Source organism: Oryx dammah, unplaced genomic scaffold, assembly GCF_014754425.2.
Source record: "Oryx dammah isolate SB20612 unplaced genomic scaffold, SCBI_Odam_1.1 HiC_scaffold_25, whole genome shotgun sequence".
Lineage (NCBI taxonomy): Eukaryota > Metazoa > Chordata > Mammalia > Artiodactyla > Bovidae > Oryx > Oryx dammah.
The window spans coordinates 48,996,006-49,010,047 of record NW_024070209.1 but is presented as its reverse complement, the minus strand read 5'-3'; the positions used below and the strand labels follow the sequence as shown (position 1 = coordinate 49,010,047).

At 43.9% G+C, this 14,042-nt stretch overlaps 1 protein-coding gene across 1 annotated transcript in view; it reads left to right on the top strand.

The window, feature by feature from the left end:
* Nucleotides 1–14,042, top strand: part of TCF7L1 (transcription factor 7 like 1) — a 193,618-nt gene that overhangs the window by 1,729 nt on the left and 177,847 nt on the right. The window lies entirely within an intron of this gene.

The following is a 14,042-nucleotide window of genomic DNA, read 5'->3' as shown; positions in this document are numbered from 1 at the left end:
TTGCGCCCTGCTTGGGCGCCTCGCACAGCACAGTGGTTCTCCTTGCTTCCTGCCCAGTTTCCCAGCGCCTGCCAGTTCGTGCTTGATTCGGGGTGGGAGGTGTTTGGCTCCTTAAGACTGGCCGGACAAACTCACTTTATGCTCAAGCTGTCCTTCAACGACGATCACAATTAAAGGGCTGCCTGGGAAACGCCGGTGCTGAATGGACCGTCCCTGCTGTCATGGTCCAGCGGTCCGTGGAGAGCGGAGACGTGTGCGGAGGTTCAGAGGGGTCGCTCGGCAGGCCCCTGGGGCGTGCAAGTGGAGGCTGAGGACTCTGACCAACCGAAAGCGGAGTGGGGCCACACAGCTTCCCCTTTCAAGCAGGGAAGACCCCGCATCCTTGGCCCTGCCTTGGAGCATCCTGGGACCTCCCAAATATAAGTCTTGACTATGAGCTGAAACGGGGCATCTGGTTGTTGCTTTTTCTCATTCATATAAAAAGAAAGAAGGTGTGAGTAAAAGTTGAGCAAAACAAGCCTTTGTTTAGGTTTTCACAGATTCTCCTCGGTGTCCGCAGATGTAATTCAGTTCTGAAGGTTTTAGTAGGGTTTCTGTAACTGTGTATGAGGTCACACTACCGCAGTCCCTTTTCTCCCTTTTACCTTTAGGTGTTTGGGAAAAGGAGTTTGGCATTTCTGTGACTCAGCACCGATCCAGATCCATGTCCTGATGCAGATAAAGTCACCAGAAATGTTCCAAATATCACCAGTTATTTGACCGGATCTGGCTCTTTCTTCCCCTTCTCACTGCATGCTCAGTAGCTTCATTCGTGTCTGACTCTCTGCCATGGACTGTAGCCCGACAGGCTCCTCTGTCCGTGGGATTCTCCAGGCAGGAATACTGGAGTGGGTTTCTGGTGACAGAATGGTGACAGCGCCCTGTCTTCCTATGCTGCCCGTCCCCTCCCCCTCAAGAACCCAAGTGGGACAAATTTTGTTTGTGTCAGTCCCCTCCTTCCTGCTACCATCTTTTACCACTTTTTTTTCTTTCTACCATCTTACGTCTTCTTTTACTAAGAGCTCCCAAAGGCTGCTTCTTTTTGGTCCTGGGGCTTTCTGATTACTGTATCCAGACTTGCATGGGACTTTTGGAGTCCTCTTTGGAGGAAGCTGAACTTTCCCCCTCTGCATGCTTTTGACTTTTCCTGCTCGTCCCTTCAGCTGTCCCTTGCCTGAGCCCATGTTGCCATCCTGCTTTTTCAGCCTCCAAGTACACTCACCCTCTCCCTGTTACCCTTCTTAGGAGACTTGGTATGTCTCATCTCCCTCTTCTGTTTCTATCTTGCCTCGCCGGTGAATTGCCCTTTCAGAAGTAAGTTCAATGCCTCCATCAATTCTGTGCCCCTTATGTGTCTGTCATTGGGCTTTGACCTGCCTGGTTATAGAGTTCATTGAAGTTTCCTGTGTTTATATCAGCTCAGTAGAACCTGCTAATTTGATCCTATCTTTGGGCATCAGTGACTGTTAGTTAAGTACTGGATTGTCTGGACTCTAAGACTGAGATGATGCTTTTCTGCTGAATGATTATATTAATGAAATTAATGTGATTCTAACTGTAGGCAAACTATAGGTGCAGACAAAGTGGCCCTCTGTGGGGATCCCTGCCTGGTAAAATGTTTTAGGTGGATATTGGGAGGAAAGAAGGGGGAGGAAGGTGGCTGAAGGGTGAGGGGAGTGGTGCCTGGAATGTATGACCTGTTCTCTGATCTTTTTTGGTTTCACCTCCAAGTTTCACAGCCCTGGGCTGGCTGCTCTAAGGTCTATAAGTGGTATAAAACCGGGCAACCTCAGTTCTCTTCTGCTTGGAAATACCAAACCAGAGGCAAAAATGAGATTTGGCTGGAGTGTTTTCAGGGTATTAATTGACCCTAGGAATGGCAAATAGCAGGGCTGCAGCACCCTCACCCACTGGCAAAATTCCTTCCGGGACAACTGGGGGCGAGCCAGTCCTCCAATCTGGCTGTCTCCTCCCCACCCGCTGTTACCTTTGCCCTCCACTCTGGCTTGGCTGGGAAGTGGCCTCTTCCTGAGCCTCTTTAGAGAAGAGGTCCCCTTAACCTGGGGCGTGTGCCAAGCCTCTGAGCCGTGATTCATTCTCCTCTGGAACCCCGGGGGACCCTGTGGCCTGTGAAGAGAGGACTAACTGCCGCAAACCACCTTTCACTCCTTCCAAGAGTCACCCAAAATTATACGTTCATTCATGAAAAGACTTCACCAGCTTACTAAACCACCTCAGTGCTGTTGACTAGAATTTTGTTAGGAAAATGTAAGTCAACACAGAAGAAAGCAGATGTCAAAAATAGTCTGACAAGTCAGAACCAAAGAGAAAACTTGGAGTGTGGTTCAGCGAGCGAGCTACAAAGTGATAGGAGTTTTGAGTGTGACTGTAGTGTGAGTGCTAACGACATTTGGGAAAAGAACGGTGGCAGGCAGAATCACTGAGGAAATCGATAGTTTGGGGTCCTCTTTATAAATTTTAGAACTACTGTTGTGCAGCTCAAGCTCCAAGTTATTCATACATATTCATACAGGCCATCACAATTCAAATTTCTGTATGCAATTCCTCTGTCTTCTAAACGTGGGCCCGTTTTTTAAGTCCTTTGCATCCCATGGGCAGTCTTGCTGATGTCTGACACAGAGGAACCGAAGCAGAAATCTTTGTGTATATTTAGCGAAGTTTTCTGGGGTTTTTTTGGAGTTGTATGTAAAAGCCCAGTCAAACTTTTTCTTTTGCAAGATCAGTATAAAAGATCAGTATAAACATGCTGCCTTTGGGAAAGTTCTTTTAAGTCATTTCATCTAAATATAACTTCTGTTCCATTTTTTTCTAAATATAACTCAGGGTTTAATGAGGGCTTTTCACATGGAATGAGCATTTACGAGGGCCCTGTCTGCGTTGCTGAAGTTTTGGCACTTAGATTGCTGGGGTGACTGACAGTTGGTGACAGACTCTGCGGAGGGACTCAGACCTTGTCAGTCCCTTTTCTTTGAGCGGGTGGATCCGGCAGGCAATACCTGCTTGCTCTGTTATAATTTTGGAAAGTTTTAGGTTGGTTTCATTCTTCATTGATCTCACTTCTAGGGAATCTTGAGGAGAAAGTAGGTTAGTGCCTGTACACACACACATCTAACCTACAGCGCAAACTGTCCCAGGCTTTACAGTGATGTGCAGAGTTACCACCAAAATTGTGGCATAAAAAAGGAATTTAAATGATTATCTCCCTGGAAAATGCATTATACAAAGATCCTACTTATATTCCAAGTTAGAGTCCATTTTTACTGGCTAAGCTGGGGAAATTCAGATTGGCATCCTTAAGATAAGGTCGTAACTCCTTGACTTCATCTGATATTTATTGAGGACTTATCATGGGCAATGACTAAGGGGCTGTGAGAGTTAGGATGAATTAGAACCAACTTTGCCCTGAAGGACTTAAAAAGTGAGTGAGGAAGAAGTCATGTTAGTACAGACCATTAGGAAGGTTCTTGTTAAGAGTCAAGATAGTTCAGAGGAAAATTTGAAGAATAAAAAGAGTAGAAAAATTGTTTTGGGCTGGCATGGTCAAGAAAAGCAGGTAAAGGAAATTGTTTCAAATTGGTCCCTGTCACTCACCATTCTTTAGTTCAAAGTAGTTCTGGCTGAGGGACTTCCCTGGTAATCCAGCGGTTAAGACTTTACCTTCCAGTGCAGAGGTCATGAGTTTGATCCCTGGTTAGGAAGCTAAGATCCCTTATGCCTCCTGGCCAAAATACCCCAAAAGATAAAAACAAGCAATATTGTAACAAAGTAATTCTTGTTGATAATAAAAAACTTAAAAGTAGTAAGGTGGTTAGAATGAAAAGTGGTAGTTCTGCACCCATGTCTTGAGGTAGAAGACAGCACAGGGAGAGCATAGGCATGGAGGAAGGGAAAGGTCAGGGCCATTTGGGCAATGCAAGTTCTTCCATTGGTCTGGAAAGACAAAGGGCCAGACCTTGAAAGCCAGTGAAGGAATCTGGCCTTATTTAAGAGACAGCAGAGAACCATCCAACGAAGAAGGCAATGGCAACACACTCCAGTACTCTTGCCCGGAAAATCCCATGGACGGAGGATCCTGGTAGGCTGCCGTCTATGGGGTCACACAGAGTCAGACACGACTGAAGCGATTTAGCAGCAGCAGCAGCAGCAGAGAACCATCCAAAGTTCTGCTGGGAGGTGGTGTGACTTGTACTTGTGCTTAGAAGGATAATAATGATTGTGGGGAGAGGACCTGGGAGGAGCTAGAATGCTTGGGACGCTCAGGGGAGTCCAGGGGTGAGGTGAAAGGGGCTTAGAATATTTGAATGGGAGGGAAGGGTAGGATGTGGGAGGCTGGCATGGTTGCTTGAATTTGTGCTTGGAGAGATGGTAGATGGAAGGATGGAAAGGAAGGGAGAAAGGGAGAGAGGGAGGGAGGGGGTGGCTGATGTCACAGGTAATTGCTAATGTCCGAGCCTGGATGACCTGGGGGGTGACTTGGAGCACGTAGGGCCCTGCTCTGCCATCTTTCCCTCCCCAGTGCTGGACGGATGCTTATCGTGAACTGTTTGAGCAATGAAGGCCCACACGAGTTTATCAGAGGCTCTCACTTGGAGGAACTGCTTAATCTCATTGGTGGCGCCTTGAATTTGAGGGGATATTAAGGGGATAGTTGAAACTGAAGCAATAGGATGATGCAAGGAGCGGGAGAAGAAAGGAAGGGGAATATCAGAGCAGAGCAGTCACTGAGGAAGAATGGAGAGGAGCGCTTGCCAAGAAGGGAGGAGAGCTTAGGTGCTGTGATGGCACAGAAGCTGGAGGGCAGAGAGAGGGGCGGGGGTATCCTCAGGGTCAGATGCCACAGAGAGAGGCGATGAGAGGACTGAGAAGTCAAAAGCAGCTTTAGGAAGTCACTAATCAGGAAGTAACCGGTGCCCACAGAGAGCAGTATTCAGGTGTGTGGTGATGAGGTAGGGGACTTCCAGGTCCAGGGGTTAAGAATCCGCCTGCCAACACAAGGGATATGGGTTCGATCCCTAGTCCAGGAGAGATTCCACATTCCAAGGAACAACTAAGCCGCAGGTACTGAAGCCCGTACACCTAGAGCCTGTGCTGCACAGCAAGAGAGGCCACTGCAGTGAGAAGGCTGTGCACCGCAACTGGAGCGTAGCCCCGCTTGGTGAAACTAGAGAAAGCCCGAGTGCAGCAGGGAAGACCCAGCGCAGCCAAAGACAGAGAAGTTAAAAAAAAAAAAAAAAGCTTGGTAGTCAGGGATAGATACTAGCTTCAGGCTTTGCAGTCAGGCGTCCAGGTGCTATCACCAGGACTGGTCCTGCAGCGTGGCCCATCACTCAGGCAGAACCCACATCAGACTCCACACACACACACACACACACACACACACACACACACACAGACACACAGACACACACACCCACACACCCACACACACCCACACCCACACACACACCCACACACACACACCCACACACACACACCCACCCACCCACACACACACACACACACACACACACACCCCCACACACACACACACCTCCATCTACCAAACAGTAGGCGTTGTCCTCCTGACTTGGCAGGCGAGCCCGAGTTGAAGAGGATGTAGAAAAATACAGAGGTGGAGTTGCAGAAATTGAGGACGGAGTGCATTGGTTGGCTAGATGGCTTTGAGATTCTCAGAAAAACCAAGGGCAGGTTGGCTGGGGTTTTTGTTGGCAGTAGGCAAACCACAGGCCCTTTCCCTGTACCCAGTTATAAAGCCAAACTTGTTGGGAACCTTTTAGCTACATGTTAATAATGAAATGTTTGTGCATTGATTGAAAGATATGACACACACTTGGGTAGTTTTTCCTTTTTTTATTGTCTGGAGCTGGCTGACTTTGATGGGGGATAGAGGTGGGGGACCAAAACCCAACTCATTTGCAGTCAGGGCCAGATGTTGGGACGTGATAAGTAATTGGGGATGGGAAAGGACTGACCGCATAAAAGCTTGTAGAAAATTGCCCCATGTTGGCTAATCTAATAATGTATTTTTAGAGGAGGTTTTTATATGTTCCATGTTTTATTGTCTTCTCCCTGGATTGGATTAAGGGAGCAATGAAATAATTGCAGTTTCCAAAACCTTGGCATTTGGGAATGAGGGAACATGGGGAAGGTAAAGGGGGCTTGCCTTTTCCTCCGTACTGTGTGTGCTGCCCAGGGAACATCTCTGGGGTACCAGGCAACTTCCTTCTGACACGCTCTGAGTTTTCCCTCAATTTTTCAAGCACCTTTAAGGTTCTAAAGGCTTTAGGTTCAGAATCCTAAATCTTTTCTTTTCATTATGCGTATTGTTCAGTCATTAAGTCATGTCTGACTCTTTGTGACCCTATGGACTACAGCACACCAGGCTTTCCTGTCCTCCACTGTCTCCCCGAGTTTGTTCAGACTCATATCCATTGAGTCAGTGATGCCATCCAACCATCTCATCCTCTGTGATCGCCTTCTCCTGCCTTCAGTCTTTCCCAGCATCAGGGTCTTTTCCAATGAGTCAGTTCTTCGCATCAGGTGGTCAAATTATCCGAGCTTCAACTTCAGCATCAGTCCTTCCAATGAATATTCAGGGTTGATTTCCTTTAGGATTGACTGGTTTGATCTCCTCGTATAGCCTACAGATTTTCAGGGGGGGAAAATGACCTTTTAGTTTAGAAATAACTTCAAAATTGGAAAATTAAATGATAAAAATGTTTCCCTGAATATGGCCCTTTTCATGAGTTTTTGTGGAAGAAGTAAGGGATGAGACCCAGTCACCTGGAGTCCTCAGGACAGGAAATGAAGTCACAGGCACACTTTCAAATCATGCTAGCAGTTTAGAAATCTATTGAAAGTGAAAGTTGCTCTGACTCTTTGCAGCCTCATGGATTATACAGTCCATGGAATTCTCCAGGCCAGAATACTGGAATGGGTAGCTGGTCCCTTCTCCAGGGGATGTTCCCAATCCAGGGATCGAACTGGTGTCTCCTGCATTGCAGGTGAATTCTTTACCAACTGAGCTTCCAGGGAAGACCCTTAGAAATCTATTGGGTTGGCCAAAAAAATCTTTTGGGTTTTTCTGTAATATCGTACAGAAAAAGCCAAACAAACTTTTTGGTCAACCCAGTGTTTCATCCAAAAGGAGGAACAAAGCTCCAAGTTTTCATCTCAGTTGAAGAAAATAAATATAAAATAAGTGTAAACAAAAAATTCAGAGAAGAAGAAATGTTGAATGTCTACTAAATTTGTGAATAGTTAAAAAAAAACACCATTTTTTGGCCAACAGATTAACAAAGGTTTTGTCTTACTAAGACTGTTAAATGGCAAATGTGTGATGAAGTGGGTGTTCTTAGTTGCTGTTCTTGAAGGCTGTTGACAGCCCACCCACCAGGAAAGCATTTGGCAGTGGTTGCTAAAACTTGAACACTTGTCACTGCTTCTGACCTGCTAAGAAATAAATACTTGCTATTGTCATTTTGCTGCTGGGCAGACAGACTTGTAGAGGTCAAGTATCTTGCTAAGGTCACACAACTGGTCATTGACAGCACAAAGATTGAAATTGGTTGAGTGCAAAGTCTGGGTCTTCCCATTCCACCCTTGTGACTTTCTACACATGCCTGATGCCACTAGCTCCTCCCCCTCTTGGAAGAAGGGCAGGTGACCTTTGTCTCTCTGTTCAGGAATCTGTGAGTTATCAGTTTGAGTGGAGGGCAGGTAGGTTTGTTCCAATTTGGACCTGAGCAGATAGCTTCCCAAATAAATAGTTGTATAAGTGAGTGAGCAGCTGTGGTTCAAATTCTTCCTCTAGTACTGTTTATGCTCCACAGGTGTTAAGCAACCTTTAGAGGGCAACCCCAGGAGCTTCGCTACTTGTTACCTTCAGAGAAAACAGTGATTATCTGCTAACATAGACATGAACTTTTCTCAACGAGGTTGAGGGACTGTCTTTCCTTGTTGAAATCGGTGAGCCCTGGAAGAATATACAAGTGTGTCTTGCAAGGAACGATGCAGGAGGAGCAGGCTGGCTCCTACCCCTGCGATTTGGATTACAACATAGTTTGGTTTACAAACCGAGCTCTGGTGAACTGAGTATGCAAATATTATTTTCTTATTGTGCATTTTGTAAAATATTTTATAAATTGGTTGCTTTTAAACAAGCTCTTTAGAAATAAAAAAATCCCCCCAATCACTTGTAATTCTTGAAGTAAATTGACTGTGAAAGAAGTAAATGCTAAATATTTACACAGAGAATTGTAGACAATGTGTTAGTTCCCATCACCACCCCTTTTCTCTGTGTGTGTGTGCGCGTGTGTAAAATGGTTTAAAATTAGGAATCAGGTAATCTGATACATTTTCATTCGCTTCCCAAATTTACCTTCTAGGTAGTCTCTTTCTGAAAACAATAGCATGGTGGAAAGAGTAATAAGGGGCTTCCAGGGGTTGCAACTCCAGTACTCTTGCCTGGAAAATCCCATGGATGGAAGAGCCTGGTAGGCTGCAGTCCATGAGGTCACTAAGAGTCGGACACGACTGAGCGACTTCACTTTCACTTTTCACTTTCATACATTGGAGAAGGAAATGGCAACCCACTCCAGTGTTCTTGCCTGGAGAATCCCAGGGACGGGGGAGCCTGGTGAGCTGCCATCTATGGGGTCGCACAGAGTCAGACACGACTGAAGCGACTTGGCAACAGGGGTTGCAAAGAGTCAGACATGACTGAGCACTAACTGCAGAAGTATGGTTGATAGAAGCTGGGGAGGCCCCAGAGGTCCTGGCTAAGCCCTCCTGGGAATTTGCATATTACAAGGCACTAATCTCAGTGAGGTAATTGTCTTATATACTTTGTAAAGTAAACAGGGCCATTATTTGTAGGAATGTCTATAGAAAGTATGTTGTGTGGAAGAGCAGAGATGTAAATATGAGATAGTAACTGTGATTAAGAAATAGATGGATCTGATGATAAGGAAGAAAAACAGAAGAAATAGGAATGGCGGTATGAAAAGTTCAGTTTGGGATTGACGTGTATACACACTGCTGTATTTAAAATAAATAACCAACAAGGGAGAGAAAAGGGAAAAGAAAAGCCGATCAGTTTATGAATCCAGATTTGTTGGCAGTAGTGATTTCTGATGTTTGGGACTATACTCTTCTCTGTAAATTCCAAAAAGGATGTAACAGAGTCACTAGAATCAGATGGATTTATAACATATACCTTATAGGAGTGCACTGGGTGTTCCTCCCTGAGATTATTGTGCAAGGACTCTGCTTGGGTACCCTGCAGCCCTCTGAGCCAGGAGGGACCATCCAGCTCTCCCAGTGATAAGCAGCGTAGGCTCAGGAAGATGGTGGGCTTCCCCAAGATCAGACAGTTATGAGCGATGAAAACAGAATGGGAGCTCAGCTGTATCCCCTGGAGTTTTACCCTCCCCCTGCATTGGAGAAGGAAATGGCAACCCACTCCAGTGTTCTTTCCTGGAGAATCCCAGGGACAGGGGAGCCTGGTGGGCTGCCATCTCTGGGTTCGCACAGAGTCGGACACGACTGAAGCGACTTAGCAGTAGCAGCAGCAGCTACTCAGGGAGATCCACAGCAACTCTGGCGGAAAGCAATGCTGTGGAGAAAATGCACCTCAAAATATTTCTTTGTTAAACTCAAACACCTGACCATAATGAATGATTCATAGACGTGTGTTGAATGTTGACAGCATGAATATTTAAACCTCGATATTTTTAAAAAGCAGCCTGTAGGCACCCGCAAGGTGCTCTGTTATACTGTTTACAACTGGTACCATGTCTGATGGTACAATCTCCGTTTTATCTACGAGGATGCTGAGACCGAGAGTAAGTAGAAGAGTCCAGAGTCACCTCTCCTGAAGGTTGTAAAGCCATCATTCCAGCCACAGTGCTGCCATTTCCCCTCTACTGAAAGTGGATGGGCCAAATTAATGTAAAAATGCCATTTGGAGCAAGATACAAAGAAATGGTGTACAAGTGAAAAAATGAGTAATAAGCAACGTCTCTACATTCATTCTTTTCAGTGGCATCCCCAGCCCTTTAAGAGGAGGAACTGTAATCACTGTTTCTGCCTGGGGTAGAGTCAGAGCCTTAATGGTTGGTGTCTTTATAGTTTCAGAGACGGTATTCATTGCCATCTTAATCTTTCTTTGCTTGTCTTTGCTGTGCAGCTCCATGTGATCTGCTTTTTTCCCTTCAGTTTCCCCTGTGTTTTGCTTTGACATCTTGAGGAGGTCAACTTGGGTCCTTAGATACCGCAGTATGCAGTATTGGTCTGTACATCTGGTGACTCGGTCTACTGCCTACTGCCGCCCCTGACCGGCCCCCCTCGCTTGTACATGTGTCAGTATTTGTATGCAAATTAGATACAGCCATTACTTATTAATCATATCATCTATTTAAACATTTCTAGGTGGGTTGCATAAAGGAGAGGTATAGTGGTAGTCTTAGGGATACGTGAGATGAAAACACATCATATTTAACTTACAGCATAAACATTTCTGTTAATAAAATGCTTGTCAGGGATAGAGACATTGGTCTGAAGCTTTGAAGTGGAAAGAGATCTGCACCCATGTGTTCCCAGTCCCTCCTAAGCAGAGTTAATACAGGAAGGAGTGGAGAGGGTAAGAGAGTCTAGAGTTAGCTAGAGTCCCTTAATAAGTGTTCCTTTCACCTTGCACTGAAAAGAGAGAGGACGGGTGGAGAGAAGCCCAAGGACTGAAGGGTAGAAAAGCATACTCCAGTGACCGGTAGTGTATGTGGCTAAGGGGTCTTCGACTGGGGTTTGGCTGCAGTCAGACCTTGGACTCTAGCCCAGCCATGGTCTGGCTCTGTGCCCCTGTGCCCCAGGGCCCTCTAAGGCAAAACAGGGATAGTGGTAGTATTTGAGAGTCACTGAATTAACATTTTGGCTGAATGGACTACATTTTAAAACCAGGATTTGTTCAAGGGTTAAATTAAATAGTAACATCATAGAATGAGTCTCTGGGATATAAGAAGAAATGTCAGTATTATTACAATTTTATTAATATGTTTAGTGACCAAAATTTTTAACTAATATCTTAATACATGGATATTTTCTTGCAGTATTTTAAAATTTTTTAGGAAACGATGAAACGGTACCATCAGGGGAATGCTTAAAGTAGTAGTACATCAGCTTCAGTACTTAGTGCATGGTTTTGAAGTTTACATGGTTATCAGTTCCCTTTGAAAAGACTTATATATCACTTTCAAAGGATTATGGGTTTGGGGACTTCCCTCAAAATCTGAAGTTAAAGCTCCCCCCCTTTCAGTGTAGGGGGTATGGTTCAGTTCCTGGTTGGGATGCTATACCTTGTGGCCAAAACCCCAAAAAGTAAAATAGAAACAATATTGTAACAAATTAAGTCAAGACTTTTAAAATGGTCTGTATCAAACAAACAACAAAACGGATTAGTGGTTTGTGTGAGTTCTTCATCTATCAATAGGATGATGTGCTTACAACTAATTCATACACACACATGTTTTAACTTTTATTTTGGAATAATTTTAGACACAGGAAAGGGTGCAGACTCATACAGAGAATTTCTATATACTTTCCCCCAGATTTCTCCAAATGTTAACATTTATTACCTTTTAAAAATCTTTTTTTCTTTAACATTTTTTCTGAATCATTTGACAGTAAGTGACAGACTAGATAGCTTTGTGTGTTTGTCCTAAAACCAAGGACATTTACCATGATATAATTATCAAAATCAGGAAATTAACATAAAGACAGCCCTGTTGTCTCAACTACAGACCTTATTCAGATGTTGGCTGATTGTCTTCCTGGCTTTTGTAGTAAAAGAAAATGTTAAAAATTTTTGGTGGGGATGGGTGGTGTCCAGAAGGTGCCTAAGACTGTGTGCTATTCTTAGTTGTCATGTACTTTTACTCTCCCTCAGTCTAAAATAGCTTTTTTTTAAAAATGATTTTATTTTTAGTCTCCCTCAGACTAGAAAAGTTTAAAGAAAAATAATTTTATTTATTTATGGCTGTGCTGGGTCTTCGTTACTGCACAGGCTTTTCTCCAGTTGCAGCGAGTAGGGGGCATTGCTCTTGGTTGTGGTGCGTGGGCATCTCGTTGCGGTGGCCTCCCTTGTTGCAGAACACGGGCTCTAGGACATACGGGCTTCAGTAGCCCTGGGGCTCTAAAGCATAGACTCTGTAGTTGTGGTGCACAGGCTTAGTTGTTCCACAGCACGTGGGATCTTCCCAGACCAGGGATCCAACACTGTCTCTTGCACTGGCAGGCAGATTCCTTACCACTGAGCCACCAGGGAAAACCCTAGAACAGATTTTTGAACTCTGTCTTGTATTGACTTTTTAAGAATACAAGCCATTTATTTTGTAGGACCTTGAACTTTTTTCCCCTAATGTTTCTTCAAGTAGATTTTGAGCAAGAATACTGCAAAATTGATGTCCTTCTCAGTGCTTCTCCTAAGAGGCACCATCTATTTTTCTCGTTCATCCGTTCAGTTCAGTTCAGTCGCTCACTTGTGTCTGACTCTTTGCGACCTCATGAATCGCAGCACGCCAGGCCTCCCTTAATTTTGATCATTTGGTTAAAATTTGGTCTACCAGATTTATCCAAGAAAGTTACTGTTTTTTAATGTTTCTTTGTGTGTGTATATGTGTGTTTTAAATTTATTTTTAATTGGATGATAGTTTCTTTACAATGTGAAAGTTACTATTTTTACTGTTTGTGATTGTGAGTATCTTGTGAGGAGATACTTTGGGACTATGTAAGTATAGCATTGTTCATCACTTTCAACTACTGGTTTTCATATCCACTGATGTTTCTTACCAGAAACAGTTATCACTGTGGTTGTGGCTAAATTTTTTGTTTTATTTATTTATTTTGTATTTTTGATGAAAATTGTGTGGTGGTTGGATTTTAAAGTTTGTTATTTTAACTCAGGAACAGTTTCTCAGCTCTGTAAGTTGTTGAATTGTTTAGCATATTTGTGAATACTAAGATGAAGGAACAAGACGACTTAGGTCCTTTTTAAAAAATAATAGTTTGTTCTTCATAGTTTTTATGATCTTTATTATGCCAACATCAATGATAAATCAGTGATTTACCAAGAATTTAATGGCTCACGATTTTGAGATCTTGTGAAATATTGAGGTAGCAGAGTTGACATTTTGTTCTTTGTTCTTCATAGAATGTAAAGAAGTTCCTAATTGGGATTTTTAGGTTCTTATCTGATGACTGGAGTTTCTCATAGTCAGTCTAGATTTTCTTAAATGCAACCCCAGGGGTCTTTAAACCACTTTTTCTGTCTCCTGTATTTCTTGAAAATCATTAGCTGGATCTAGATTCTTGATCAGGCTCCAAGGTTCTCGCTCTCCTTTTAAAATTTATTTTATTTTTTAATTTTTGGGGTTCTGTAAATTGACTTTCATAGACTTTCTTTTACTTCTTACTTTATTTTTGCACGACTCTTTCATAAATGGCCTTTCCTGGAGAGGCACCGCAGGTCAGCCTGTCTCTCTGTATTAGCAACCACTGATGATGATCACCCACATCACCTGTGAGCAGTTTCAAAATGGCCATAGTCTGTTTGTATCATTGCTTCTCCATCTATCAGCTGTAACATGTTTAAAAAGAGAAACTGCTGCTGCTGCTGCTGCTAAGTCGCTTCAATCGTGTCCGACTCTGTGTGACCCCAAAGACGGCAGCCTTCTAGGCTCCTCCGTCCATGGGATTTTCCAGGCAAGAGTACTGGAGTGGGGTGCCATTGCCTTCTCCGAAAAAGACAAACTACCTTTTATCAACTACTAAGTTACCTTAGAGCAGAGATCGGCAAACTAAGGTCCACAGGCTAAATCCAACCCAATGTTTATTTTTGTAATTAAAGTTTTATTGAAACAGCCATGCCCATTCATTTGGATATTGTCTATGGCTGCTTTTGCACAGCAGCGGCTGGGTTGAGCAGTTGC